Below are 15,864 nucleotides of genomic sequence, written 5' to 3' on the forward strand. Positions count from 1 at the left end.
CCCATAGGATCCTTGTCCAGTCTCAGTAATTAAACAGGCACTGGTGCCTGTGGCTCTAGTACTCACCCCTTTGTTTAATACAATGTTTGAAGCTGGGCACTTCCCTGGCCCTTGGAAGCTTTTACTAAAAAAGCCTAATTTGGACCCAAAGGAGCCTACTAACTTTTGACCCATATCACACCTCCCATTACCTGCAAAATTGGTTGAGAAAACCATGAGCTCTTAGCTTAGCACTTTTCTATGTGAAACCAATGTTCTGGACCCCACTCAATATGGGTTCAGAGAAGGGCATAGCACAGAATCCGCCCTGATAAAATCTACGGAGGATATAAGGGAGACTGTGAACAGGGGAGGCAAAGCTGCTCTGATTATGCTGGACCTGTCTGCAGCCTTTGATACGGTCCATCATGACGTACTGATGGACCGTTTGTCTGCATGTGGCATCCATGGCAAAGCATATGATCTCCTAAGATCTTTTTGGTCGGACAGATCTTAAACTGTGGCACTGGGTGACTTTAATTCCAAACCTTTCATGCTGCCGTATGGAGTTCCTCAGGGGTCTCCCTTAGCCCCAATCTTTTTAATATGTATGTCTCCTCTCTGGCTACCCTGATTAGGTCATTTGGCTTCAGCCTGACTTCGTATGCTGACAACACGCAAATTGTGGTGGCTCTGCGGCCTGGTCAGATAACAGGAATTGGAAACAGGTTCCACGATTACATGGCAGCAATTGGGAGCTGGATATCACAAAACTGCCTGAAATTGAATTCAGGTAAGACCGAGGTCATCCTATTTGGCAATGATCCTAACTTCTGGTCCCCAAGGTGGTGGCCAGAAGACATGGGGATCCTTCCAACTCCCGTTAGGAAGGTGAAAAACCTAGGAGTCTTCATTAACGAGAAACTCAACTTTGGGGACCAAATCAACGCAGTGGCATCTTCTGTCTACTCTTTAATCAGAATGATTAAGAAAGTTCTTCCCTTTTTGCCTACAAATAGCCAGCAGAGTGTTGTCACTGCTCTTATCATGTCAAGACTTGATTATTGAAAAAGCCTGTATTTAAATATGCAGGAACATGTTGCGAACAAATTGCAACTGCTGCAAAATGCAGCTGCAAAGCTGATCACTGGTACTCCCAAATATGCCTCCATTTCTAAGGAAATTAGAAAACTGCACTGGCTGCAGTCAGGAATCGGGTGCTTTTTAAAACTCTATGTATCATGTTTAATGCACTTCATGGTATAGGCCCAGACTTCCTGAAACGGCAAATGCAGTGGTATATACCCAGAAGAACCCTGCGCTCTGGAGGAGCCAAGCTGGTGATAGTGCCATCCGTCAAAAATGCTCATGGGGAGGGAGAAGCTTTACGGTGTGTGCAGCTAAAGCTTGGAATGATCTTCCCCCTAATCTGAGAAAGGCCCCGGACCTCCTCACCTTTTGGAGAGGATTGAAAACCTGGCTTTTTACTCTTTAAACCCAGTCTCCTATTTACCTCTCAGAGAATTAGTGGTTCAGCGCCAAGACACCCTTGGGTAATTGCTGTGCTTTATAAATAGTGATAAATGCAAAAACAACAGTTGATGGGAAGAATGCAGAACAATGTCATACATTCACCCCAGTATAGAGATCTGGGCCTAAATCCAGCTATCCTGGCTGAAGAGGGGTAAAACCCCGAAACCGGTCCTAAGATGCTTGTTTCCAGTCCAGGGAGGACCTGGCTTGGCAGTTCGGGCTGGACTGTACCCATGAGGCACAGGGTCAAGACTGATTTGCATATGGCTGGGTTCAAACTGGAACGGCATGGTGAGCAAAAAAACAATGGATTTAGGCCCTGATCTCTCTTCTGGGGTAAATGTATGACATTGTTCTGCATTCTGTCCATCAACTGTTGTTTTTGCATTTATAAATAGTGGGCAGCTGTCTTGTGGCTCTCCTTTGCTAGCAAAGGTAGAGACAAGCTCCTCACTGTTAGAGAAGAGGATGTTGACTATTACTCAGTACTGAAGGGGTATATCTATGAGTTAGTGAGTGTCTTATAATGAATACATATTTTTATAAATACACTGTGTGGTACTTTTTCACTTAATCTATACCTATAAGATTACGTTCTGGTAGACCAAGCTGCTTTACACTCCTTCTGGACTAAGCCTGAAGGCTGCTCTCCACAGCTACCACTTAGAGATTTTTCTAAGGTTGTCTTAGACCACTAAAATCACAATAAGGGTAGTCTGGATCAGTGCAAGGTGTCCACTTACATAAGTGAACATCATATTCTGAGCCAGCCTCTCACACTTGTGCACTACGAAGACGTTCCTTTGAAATTTGCCTACTTCAAAGGCAGAAAGGGGAATAAGTATTTGACCTCTGGCACCCCAAAATCAGAACACATATGGACTGAGGACATTCTGCTAAGAAGAAGAGCTGGATGCTGTAGGAGGGACTGCCACTCTGCCTGTCGCTTTGTTGTGCTGGCCTGCTGCTTGCTGCTTCTGTCCTGGGAGTGATGGACTGGACTTTTATTTCTACATCTTGCTTACAAAGTTCTCCAAGGGCTTGTGGGTGATTGCCTCCTATTAAGAATTCTCAGGGCCTTCAAAGACTTCAGCTAATAGTGCCTGGGATCTTCTGTTGAGAGTTCTGACTTGTCAAGTGGTGCCAAATCCAATTCCTGGGCCCTTGGAAGTGTAACCTGGTGATCCTAAGGAGAAAATCCACTCTTTGACTCTCAGTGCCTATTTTCTTGATGCATCTCTGCAAATGAACGAGGCACCGCCACTGCCTGCACGGAAGCATGGTTACCGCCTGAAGCATGAACCAGAGCTTTCACCACAGGCCCCAGCTCGCCATTGCAGCACGTCAGAAGAATCGCAGCAGCGTAAGCCCCGAGCACAGTGTCACTGAGGTCCGTGGCGCCAGCTACAGCTGCGATGCAGAGCCTGCTTGCAGCTAAAAAATCGACACTGTGCCTCCATTGCAGCTGTCGCATGGACGCAGCACATATGGATTTTTAATGCATCGTCCCTTGATGCTGACTCTACATCGACCCTGCCACGCAGTAAGGAACCGAGGTCACATGTCTGGAAACTGACGCATCTCCTACCCCGCCAGTACGGAGCTGCCGCATCACCTGCCCTGACAGTAAGGAACCAACGCATCACCTTCCCTGCCCAGCAAAAAGGAACTGATGCATCACCTCCCCTGCCAGTAAGGAACCGATGCATCACCTCCCCTGTGTAGTAAGGAACCAAAGCATCGCTTTTCTTTTCTGATTCCTCACCTCCCCTGTACCTTGCATGGTCTTTGATTTTGATGCATCTGAGGTACTTTGTGCATAAACAAACGCATCCATTGATTTCTATGGATTAAACGTGGTTACTTTTTTAAAAGTGATATTTTGACTTGTGTATGTTGAAATTTTCTTGTTTTGGTCTTGTATTCAGTTAACTATTGGCCATTTTTCTAAACTTGTGTGGACTCCTTTTGTAGTGTTTTCACTATGTTACTGTGAGTGGGTACAAATGCTTTCACACATGGCCTCTGAGATAAGCCTGCCTGCTCGTGCCAAGCTACCAAGGGGGTGAGCAGGGGTTACCCCTTACCCTGACTAGAGTGAGGGACCCTACTTGGACAGGGTGCAAACCACTGTTAACTAGAGACCCCATTTTCTAACAGCCATGAAAGGATGTCTTATCCCCCCTGCATTTTTTGGAAGTAATCATGTAAGTAAAGAGGATGCCCCTCACTACCTAGGCTCATCTAACGTCTACTCCACTGAAATCTCCGAGTGCCAGTGCAATGGTGACATTCGATACAAAATGAATGATGTTTACAATCAGTCACTGGCTAATGAATATGGATTTAACAATATGCCAGTGACACCACATCACGTAATGGCTGACGGGGCTCATCTTTTGCCCTTCTGTTTACATTATATTAGTTCTGAAAGACTCTTGCCAGGCATAAGGAGGAAGCGTTCATTTTCCACAGATAATCATGCTAGGGTGCCTTCAACTACATTTGCACACTGGAGTTTTTAGGGCGGTCAGCATTATCCATACGCTATTTGGTATGTCAAAATAGAAGGATGGTAGACCATGGGACTAAATATTGTCAGCGGAAATGGGTCGACATCCTGGTCAGAGAGCATACAGCACTTTTATTTCATCAGTCATGCACAGGGGCATTTTCTCCCTGAGAGTCAGGGACAATCCTCAGGTTTTACATTCACAGCAGCCATGGCTTTATGGCTGTGTTGAGCATAAAAATATGAGTCCACCCTGAATAGGATGGACCTCCTGACTCAGGTTAGCAAACGGCCTCAGGAGCGTGGCCATCATTGTTGCGGCAGGTGCAGTGACACCGGGTACCAGAGCTCTAAAAGGGTGGGGAAACAGGTTTAATGGCAAAGGAGATCTGCGGGATTACTCTGGATGTTTAGCTTCTGCCAAACCCTAATCCTCTGATGTTATTCACCTGATGCGGATCCGGTGCACGTTTGCCTCATGCTTCCATCTTCCACTTTTATGGCAGGCAGTCTTTATCGGAATCTCTGGTTGACAAACACAGCGAGTATGGTCATGGACTGGTCATGCTAGGGATTTCAGCTAGTAGGATATTGCTTTTCTTGCTGTCTTGAAACCCCATAGCAGAGTGCAAATGGTGACTCCATTCACTTTGTTACACAAAGATGGGTACCGTGAGTACTGAAGCAGGGTTGCATCAGCAGCGTCTTACTCATACTAAGGGCCTCATTTACAAGGTTTTGACACTGGGCAGTGCCGCAAGGAATCTCACTGCGCTGTCCTGCGTCAAAAGACAATGGCAGGAATGTGTAGTATCTATGAGACCAGGCCTATTCCTGCCCTTTTCCCCTGCGCTGGTGCACAATGGGCTGCCATGCACAAATGCAGGCACCCTTGCACCATGATGCAAGGGTGTCTACGTTGTAGCGGTGATTGTTTCTGTGCAGGTAGGGACACCTTCCTGCACAAAAACAATCATGAGAGATGTTCCTATGTGTGCTTCTTCAGCCCACATAGAAAGAGAAACAATTGTGGAGAAATAAGGATATTTCTCCTCATTGCGCCTCCCTAACACCACCCCTGGGGTGTCGTATGCCTCAGATTCCATGGGTGTTGCTTGAGAACACCCACAGCAACACCCATGGAACGCCCCTTTCACGTAGTGCTCTGCGTGAACGAGGCACATCTTTACAAGGCCATGAAAAGCTACGTAAAATGCCTTTGTGTGGCCTTGTAGATATGCTGCGGCACAACGCGCTACCGGAGCGTCTGTTTGGTGATGCTCCGGCGACACACACTCGTAGATGAGGCCCTAAATAGTTTGGAGGTGGGAGTTAATAAAGAAGCATCTTGTAAAACAGCAATGATGCTATCTAATAGGACGATGCCTTAAACTTCAAGCTGAAATCTGAGTATGACTACATTTCCTTTTGATTCATTTTGAGGGTTCGGGCCTATAGGTGCTAGTTTCTTAACGGTATCTCTTGATTTAATGCATGGATAATGTACTCGAATATTAAGATATCTTAATGAGGGTCTGCTCTCTAAAAACTATGGGGCATATTATCAATTGGAATTCCATAGAGCATATTATCAAGCCCATTATCGCCGTTTTAGCGGCAGTTTTCTGCCGCTAAAGCGGCGATAATTTTATCGCCTGTCTTGATAATATGCCCCTATTGTTGCAGAGATAAAAACACCTACATGACCTCCAATTAATTAACTAGTGCTACTCAAATAAAAAATAAAATACTCTAAATTACTCCATTATTCATTTCACAGGCGTTTTCCACCTTCAACAAACCTTAAAGGCTTTCTAGAATTAAATACAGTCTAAACCATTAACAGTAAAGCCCTTTCTTTTTTAAGAGGAATGCCTAGTGAAAAATAATGCTCTTACAATTTCTTACACCTGCACATTATGCCTTTTATCTCCTCAGCTGCTTTGCATTTTTAGACTGTGACTTGCTTCCCACATTACCACACTGAGTTTTTAAACCTGGTATGCTTGTTCAGTCTCCCAGACAATGAACCGGGAGCTCCTTGTGGGCGCTTGCGTCATCTCTCTTGAAAGGCTTTGTTCAGGCCTGATGGAATCTCTGGGATTCCACATTAGACCTTTATTCTCTCACTGCTGGACCAGAGAGTTCCTCACACTTAGTGCGATCTGCACTTTCTTAGATCAGTATCTTAAAGCCCAACAACAATATCGTTTCACTTGCTGGCACAGCCTGTGTCAACATTGCAGCACTACAAGCTTGAGATTCCTTCCAAGCAGCATTCTTCTGTATTATTCTGAGTCCCACACATTCTTTAAAAGCATACTTAGAAGTGCTGGCCAGGAGCCCAATTATGAAAAACTTCCAAAATAGGAACTACGTAATCGAGTGACCAAGTGCCAAACACATTCTGAGTATAGATGCATTCTTTCAAAGGAAAAACGCAGCAATCCTTGGCATCTACATGAGGATGTCACCAGGATCAATGCATGGAAACTGATTAAAACATGTCAAACACACAAATCGTATTTTAAAATAGTAACCAGGATACCCACGAGTCATTGACCAGTTCCAAATGTTGCCACTCTTTTTTTTATTAGCCTAATTTTCAGAGGGTGAAATATCAGGTGGAAAAAGCACCTGCTAGTGTGATTGTATTATTACCAATAGAATATTTTGTGACTGATTCCAACATTTCCCTACAGCAGTTCCTGTACGTTTTCCCAATTTTCTGCTGGATTTTCATCTGACATTTCGCCTTTTAGCATCAAAAGTCTCTGGGTGAAAAACTCGTGAACAGTGTTCCCATATTTGTAATTCCAATTGATCTGGCAAATTCAGCTTCCTCTGGGGTTCCAGTCCTTATGAGGGCCAAGCTCTCTGCAGCGTTTTCACTGAACACATTCTTCCAGGTAAAACCAGGAGGCAGTGTCGGCTGGTAAATCGAGCGGGGATGGCAGGCACACTGATGCATTCACACACATGCACATGTTCACCCACCCTACACACATAAACACACACACACACACATGCACCCCCATTCCCAGCACACTCTCAACTACACATACATTCATGCATAAACATACGCATGCATGCAGCAAACATTAAAAACTGCTTGAGCTGCAGCAGTGATCTCGGGTGGAGGGAGAGAAGCCTCTGTGGTTCCCGATGAATGGGATTGCCCCCTTCTCTCATTGTCTGAACTTGTTATGGGTCAGCCAATGAGAGGAGACGTCAGCCCCTTGTTCGTCTCAGAGTGGGATGGGGTGAGTGAGACTGCTGACCACACCCCTCTGCATGACGAGCGTCACTGATGGACACTCAGCCCTGGACACTTCTTAACTTAAAACTGAAGCACCCAGGTCCAAGGCTATCAGTGACAGCCACCCTTGTCATAAGTGGGAGGGCCACCAAGCACTTTGCCGGCCTGAGGAGGTCAGTCCCCCAGGGCTGAGACATTTTCCGCCTGGCAAAGATCAGCTCGGGCAGGCAGGTGCATGCTCATTTAGCACAAGTACAGTGCTTGGCTGCCTGACCTGAACATGAAAAGTGTCTGTTGGGTTGACCTTTTGAAAAAAGTGGTGGGTGGGGCCCCTCTGCCCATAATGTCACTGCTGCCTGGAGGCATTTGCAAGGAGAAAGCTCGAGCTTCTAGTCCAATTAGAGTTTAACCTGGAGTGATAAATTGGGTACAAACAGCATTGGCACCGTAAGTAGGAATGGGGGTGCTGCAGCACCCCCAAAATAAACAAACGAGTTCATAAGGCAGAGGTCTTCAAACTTTTGTATGCTGAGCCCCCCCAGCTGAATTTTTTTAGATGTTGGGCCCCCCACCACCTGAAAGAAATTTCTGGAATCGACCGCCACGCGCATATTCCGGGCATATCCAGCAAATAATGTTCAATACAATAAGAGTGTTTAGTAAACTGCAGGTTTGTGAGTGGGTGTGGTGAAATGACAGAGGCTTATTACACAGCTCAAAACACCACTTTTCAAGATAAAATGTGCGCATTGTTTTTACAAGGATGCTTTGTTTTACACATGACATCGATAGATATTAACACCCTCAACATAAATGTGACAAGGTGTGCCTGTTTTTCAGAGACGATCAGTCTGTGGATGGATTTTTGCTACTGCCATCCTCAGATTGTGCTCCACATCCAGTCTTGAACGGTACTTAGTATTTAACACCGCAAGTGCTGAAAACCCAATCTCACATAAATAGGACATGCTGAAAGGCAAGAGAGTATTAATAGCAGTTTCTCCCACAGCTGAATATTCTGCAGACATTTTCAGCCAAGACAGGGACTGTAAGGGAGACAGTGTTAGATTTTTCGAGCACTCCCTAGCTCAGAGCTCATACACGAGAAACAATTCTTCTCTAGAAATCATTAACAAACATTTTAGGCAGCATTATAATGGGATAATTGCCCACCAACCAGTTATGGATCCGAAGACAGTTGAAAGTCCACAGAGAGGGCGTTGAACGAACACCTAATTGAGAATTCCTAAGTAGTACGATAAGTTGCTTGCCTGAAGCAGTGGGAGTTTAGGACACGTCGGGCTTATGTTTAAAAAAAATAGAACTAATGATGTTCTCTATTTTACTTCAGGGTAATGTTGTCTGACAGACTTTGTGATGGCATGGACATGTTAGTAATTTTGGGTGCCCTGGACCAAAACTATTTTGGGGGCCCCTATTCAGTACAGCTTTGTGTTTAACTCTGCCATACCCTATTTAGCCAGGCTACTAACGGTGCACAGGCACTGTAGTCGAAATTCTAAAAGCGTTTACATCTAATATTCCGAGATAGTGATGTATTTTCACTGTTGTAACAAAGCAGCAGCCCACTAATTTTACAGTGAATAATATCTGTGATATCCTCCAATTTCTCATATGTGAGGACTCGCTTGGAGCTAACTTTTTTATGGTTAACGTTTTTATGGTTGTTGCATGAAAGTGGGTGAATGGTGTGAGTGCATGGTGATCAGTGTGAGTGCAGGGTGAGCGGGTGAATTGTGTGAGTGCATGGTGATCAGTGTGAGTGGAGGGTAAGTGGGTGAATGGGGTGAGTGTATCGGATCAGTGTGAGTGCAGGGTGAGGGTGAAAGTGAAGGGCGAGAATGAGGAGCGAGTTGTCTGAATGCAAGGTGCAATCCCAGACACGTGAAGTAACTCAGCATGTTATTGACCGCAGCTTAGGGTTTCAAATGTGTTAAACTATTGCTATTATGGCAGTAACCAGGGATCAGGGTGGAGGAAAGAAATAGTGTGCTGATCCCTCAACAAACTTCCAGTCTTATGATTAGGGTAGCCAGCTATTATTTTGATGTCACAGATGGTATAAAAATAAGCAGCCACCTAAAGGCGTATTTTCAGCACTTGTCTGTGCATACTTTGAACAGCAAATATAAATAGAAAGAATTTTTAATTGTTTTCTAGAGCTGCCTGAATGATCCATGACTGATAATAAAAGGGAACAAAAACAGAAAAGTCACATTACAAATGAATACATACTACTTTATTTATAACCATATTTAGTGTCAAGACAAGCAATTTGCATGCTGTTTAAACAGCACATGGCTGTCTGACATTTTGCGCGCCTGCCTGTGTAATTTTAAAAGAAACTTTCAGGGATGTTTTAAGGATTTTGAGGGCCCTGGGCCAAATGTATTTTGGGGGCCCCTGTTCGGACCAGCTTTGATTTTATGATCCAGTCTCAGCTCTTTCATGCCTTCTTTGGTCAAATACTAAATGTGTGTATATATGATATTCAGGGATAGTGATGTGTGTTTTCAGTATGTAACACAACAGCACTTTACTAATATTACTGCAAATAATATCTGTCACACCCTCTCATTTCTCATATGCGAGGTCCTGTATTGATCTAAAATAACTTTTTATATGGATGTTACATGACGCATAAACAACTTTTGGCTGCAAAATGTCTGTAATAGACTCTTCTTACACATTAAAAATGAATGATAGAACAAAGCTATTTACAACATTGTGTTTAAAAAAAATGTCAAGGTCATGAGGGCAAGACTCTGTAGAACAGAGCTGGCTCTTTCAGCACCCCCCCCCCCCCCCACCCGCTTTAAAAGGCTGGGGCCCTGGGCCACAGCCCACCTTGCCCATGCCTTAAAACATCCCTGGAAACTTTGTCTCCTTTCTGGGAAGAGCTATCTCTCCCAGGAGGGGGTTAATTCATAGACCTGAAATGCTTCAGCTGCAGTGGGAGCCAAGGGGTCTCCTCTGCTGTGATATCGAACGCGAAGGAACAGGACTGTCTGTTCGTTTGCTTTCGGTTTTAGCAGAGGAGACACCCTGCCTGCCACTGCAACTGAAGCGTTTCAGCTCTATGAATTAACCCCCCCCCCGGGAAAGTTAGCAAAACAAAAGCATGGGATGCAAGGAAAGAATAGAGAGGAGTGCGCACCCCCCTCAGATGGCGTCGCGCCCCCCCAGGGGGGCACGCCCCACGATTGAAGATCTCTGTCATAAGGTGACTAAAGATGCCTTTACATTTTGTTTATATCTTGTCCCATTTGTTATGCATTCAAAGACAGATTCAAATGTAAGGATGTTTATTCTGACAAATCGTTGCTTATTCTCATAACATGTAGGTTGGTGTTTTCTTTCTCTCAGTGCAAAGATAGGTGATTTTGTAAAGTGAACTATCTGACTCTCTTGCTGGCATTCGACGAGTGAGAAAGGATAGGATGTCGTTTTTTAAACTTTAAATACTTGTAAAAGAACTATACAAATATTTTAAAACACATACACAGTTATTAAAGCACAAATGAAGCACATTTTTGTAATTCTGAAGTGTGATAGAAACAAAGATCTTAACAGGATTAAAACTGTTGTATCTTGGCAAATGTATCTCAATGTCTTAGCAACTGTATCTTAGTTACCTAGTAGCTGGTTGTCATGTTCACTGGATTCTGGAGTGTGGAAACCAGGGGACATAGAGAGAGCCAGCAGTTGCTGAGAGAGAATGACCTCTGTGCCCAGTGGTTGTATGCTACTAATAAACTTCTTCTTCCCACCCTAAAGTCTCCTGTGGACCTTAAAAGTGACAACGAGGATGGGATGCCATTGATGGTGTTGCCCTGATGAGCAAGAAGACAGTTTGGAAACTAAATCATTGTTTAAAGGAAACCAACGACCCCTGAGGCGAGTTGCGACATTCTCTTCTTGTGAATATTCTACATACTGTGCTGTGTTTAAGAATGTTGGTGCGATCTACTGGGATCAAGATTTTACATTTCTACAAGGAGGTAGGTGTGGTGTCTGCTTCCAGCTTGCTGCTCAGCCAGTGTATGGTGTAGAATGTTAGCATGAGTGTATGATGTCATAGAGTGGTGTATGTGTGCATGAATGTCAGTTGAGAGTAGGGCTGAGCAGCAAGCAGGCTGCTCCTGTTGGGGTTGTTCATTTGTACCTTACTTCATTTATTTGTTACCCAATAAACTACATGAAGATACCATTCTGAATCCGGACCATTCTTCCATTGCAACACTGGCGACGAGGATGCATTTGCATTTTTGGTGTTTTATTAAAGGGGGGAGAAGTGTGGTGTCTGCTTCCAGCTTGCTGCTCAGCCAGTGTATGGTGTAGAATGTTAGCATGAGTGTATGATGTCATAGAGTGTTGTATGCGTGCATGAATGTCAGTTGAGAGTAGGGCTGAGCAGCAAGCAGGCTGCTCCTGTTGCGGTTTGTTCATTTGTACCTTACTTCATTTATTTGTTACCCAATAAACTACATGAAGATACCATTCTGAATCCGGACCATTCTTCCATTACAACAGTAGGCCTGTACCTTCTGAGTGACAGTTGAACTGAGCAGCGGAAAGGTGTGCGTGTCTAACAGCTTGTGCTTACCTCGTGGGTTTACATTTGAATGCTGGTGGTGGTGCGTGCTTGATAGCTGAAGTTACTGGGACGACCCGTTGTCCAGCAACGGCAACTCATTCAAGGAATCTCCGGGTTGAGAAGAACACGGTGACGTTTTACGCTGCAATGATCGCCCGTGCCTGACTTGAACGTGCCTGACTCTGCGATTACGTTTTGTTTTGTTACGTGTGATGTATATATCGTCTCAAGCGTCTAGATGCATTGTCGTCAGATACTAGGCAACTATTGATTGCAGGAAAAATAGCGTTCGGCAAGAGTCACTAAGGCCGCGTCTGCTACGGAAATTATACTTGGTGACACATTTGATTCTGCGGTGCACATATTATGATGCCAGGCATAGAAATTTTGCCGTAGAGAATCCAATTTGTTTAAGTCAGCGTGTTGCCAGATTCTTTACATGCTTATATAACTGGTGCTACGGTGTCTTCTGGTTGAACTTCTTCTGAGAGTGAGACAATAGGTTAAATTATAAAACTAGTGCTACGATGTCTTCTGCGTTGAACTTCTTTTGAGAGTGAGACAACAGATCAAACAGAGCAATAGTGTCAATGGTGAATACTTTATTTATTTTAATTTATTATATTGCCAAGCATGTATCTTTTTGATCTCATTTTGTTGTATTACTATTTACAGTGCCTTTATGTCAGTTCTTTTCAATTTGTAATTAGAGTTATAGCATTAAGGTATACTGTAAAGTAGTGTTCATGGATACCACATCAGTATTACCTCCACCAAAATGTTTACAAGGACCGGGGATTACAGCCATGGAATGGGAAGATTGGCATGAATCCTTCGAAACTTATCCTAAGGCTAAAGGTGGGGAAACTTTTATAGCATCTCGGAAACTTGCATTATTAAAACATTTGTTAGGTGTAGAAGGTAGAAAAGTTGTAAAAGCATTACTGAAACCTTCACTTGCTACATCTACCAATCTTGAGGGTGAAGGTGAGGAGGATGAAACAAATTCTGATGATACTGTGGTATTCCGTTTTAGGTGTCCGTATATAGGTTTTCCTGATACATGGCCTTATATAGGCACAATTTGCATTGCCCTTATATAGGCATAAGATCCCAGTCCTTATTTAGGCCATGCTATCCAAATACAGGCATGGTCATCTACATCCGTCCACCCCGAAGTCACAACGAGTTCTTAGAAACCAGACCCTTAAGCTCTTGGGAGTTCCCCTAGCACAGGATTATTGATTTCTCCAAGAACTAATTTATTATGCATGAACCGCTATTCCTTAAGGGTTCATTCCTGACGTCTTCCTCTGCCCGACTTTACGTCAATGCTAACATTCCAAGGCACCTACCAGGTATAAAAATACCTTCCCTTGCCCAAGCAAGTGGGAGGAGACCTCGACTCTAGAGGAGCCCGTGTCCCGGCCTGACGCACTGACAAGAGACGCTGTCATCCCTGTTCGCAGAGAATCCAGCTTCCAGTGTTCTGATTCCTTTTGCGGGGTGTTAGATTTCAGGACCCGGAAAGAGATTCCCACCTCTCTCATTCTCAAGGTATGGAGCTGACTAGAACCTAGAGGGACTCTTGGCATACCAGAATTAGCATACTATACTATAGCCTACCAGACTATAGAATATATCACCTCTTACATAGTACTACACTTAGGTTAGGTATACTGGGGTAGAACTAGTTAGAGAAGCATCTCATGAGTACTCTCATTTTTAGCTTATGTTATTTATGTATATGAATATATGTGTCATAGCTAAAAGATAATGCTAGCGCGGTATTATTTCTTTCTACTGCTTACGCTGTACATAATATATCTTGCATACTGTCTTGTGATTGTAACAGCTCATATCTCTTACACGAGAAACAAGACTGTTCAATAAATCCTTTTATTGAAACTCCCATCTATTCTTTCTGGGTTACTCTGAAGAAACTAAGCATGCACGATTAGCTGAGTGAAACTGTTATATGTTGTTCCCACGATTCTGAGAGTGTTCCGATTCTAAAGGGAAACAAAGTTGTCATGTTTATGCGGTTGCCAGAAACTGATCCCTTCTTGCTTACAAGGAGTTTCTAGTGGCCTCTGAGTTAGCTGGCACAAAGTAATTAAGTTTAATATACTCGATAGGGGCATACTGACTTCAGTCCTATGCCAAATCTATAGGGTATATTATTCCAATGCGCAGAGCCTATTAGGGAAATAGGAACTACACTACAAGGCGCCCAAACGTTTGGTAAGGCACTAATTTAATGACAGATACTGAGTAACTCAGTCGTGCTTTTCTCAGAGATCCTTACTCACATACTCCATAAGACGTCTGGAGTGGGTAGGGTTAAGTATCCACCAAAGCTGAATAGGACAAAAATCCTATATAGTAGCTGTTTGGTTTGTTCAACATTGAAGGATACAGTGTTCCAAATATATTGTGCACCTTATCTTTGTTTCCTTGAAACTTGTTCTACATTTTTCAAAAACAATGTCCCGAACGGGGATACTAACACTGAGAACGGTGTAGCTACGGCTGACTCAGTCGTAACAGCTTTTAATTTTACAGGTTTAAATGAAACCAATGAGAGTGTTATAAACATCCCTCCAAACTTAAGAAGAGCTATCACTCTAAAACTTATAAAACACGGCCTAACAGCAAGATTTGGTAGAGCAGTTTTTGTGATAGAGGCACACAAATCCTTTCAGACAGAGGTATTCTATTCATGGATTGTATTCCCAGAATCAAATCCAGTAACAAAAGTATTTCACTTCTTTAAAGAAGATGAATCACCTGAGGAATATATTCCTTTCAAGGCTATTGAAATTCCACTCACATACTAGGAACATAATCTCTGGTTTAAAGGCGCCCTAAAACATCACAAAAACATTACAAGGCTCGTCCACTAGGTAGACCAGGAGCAACATGGCCGATTCTAGCAGGCTACACACCTCATCCTGACATCGAAGAAATGTCAGATGAAGAATTACTTACTCAACTACAAGAGTTGATAAAAATTTACAGACAATTAGTCCAATATGTCATGCAGACTTTCACAGTCCAACCACTAATGACCATTCCAAATCAAACCCCTCAACAAGGGTATACACTAAAAATTACTCCACAGACTTTACACGCAGTCATGGGTAAAATGCCCACAAAACGTGAACAAATTCCATTCTGGATAGCTCAAAAAGTACTCAAATCGAAGCAGTATTTCCGAATACTAGCCCTTAAGAGAAACACAGAATCCTAACAATCAGTTTACCAATGGGGATCACACCACAACTGGAAAACTGCACCACTTGGGGCACAGTGTTTGCTGCCATCTATACTAAAACACATGGTGTTCCGTCAATTGCAGTAATAGCAAATGACCTGAAACAAATTCAAAACGAATACGGGGCAGAGCCTGCTCTGAATTTAGGTATGAAATTACTGAAAAACTTCGACCAGGTCTCAACAATAATATTACCTAATATTAAAGGGGAGGCAGCATCAGTGGCGATCAGCCAACGCTTAAGGGAATTTGATGTAATAGAACATCAACATGGACTACCCAGAATAATAGAAAAATCTTATGCAGAATTAGGCAGAGACAGTTTGGGTGGAAAATCTTTGAAGCCAAAACTTTCTGAAGGTCCTGAGAAGGACTCTAATATACAAAATCCTACATCTTCTAAAAAGAAGTGGGAAACTAATAAACAAAATCCAAAGGAGACACGTTCTCAATCCCGATGTAAGTCTCCTCAAAAGGAGCCCTCTGAAAGGAGGTATAACCTCAGGAATAGGGATACTTTAAGATAACCTGATAGGTATCAGGATACTGACACACGTTCCTCTCGTACCTTTCAGATATTGTCACAGACATCAGAAAGAAGAGGACGGTCAGATCACAAAGAAGAACGCGTGAAGTCCAAAGACGATCAACATGTTCAGAAAAATAAATCAAAACCTCAATTCACA

Source organism: Triturus cristatus, chromosome 6 (assembly GCF_964204655.1).
Source record: "Triturus cristatus chromosome 6, aTriCri1.1, whole genome shotgun sequence".
Lineage (NCBI taxonomy): Eukaryota > Metazoa > Chordata > Amphibia > Caudata > Salamandridae > Triturus > Triturus cristatus.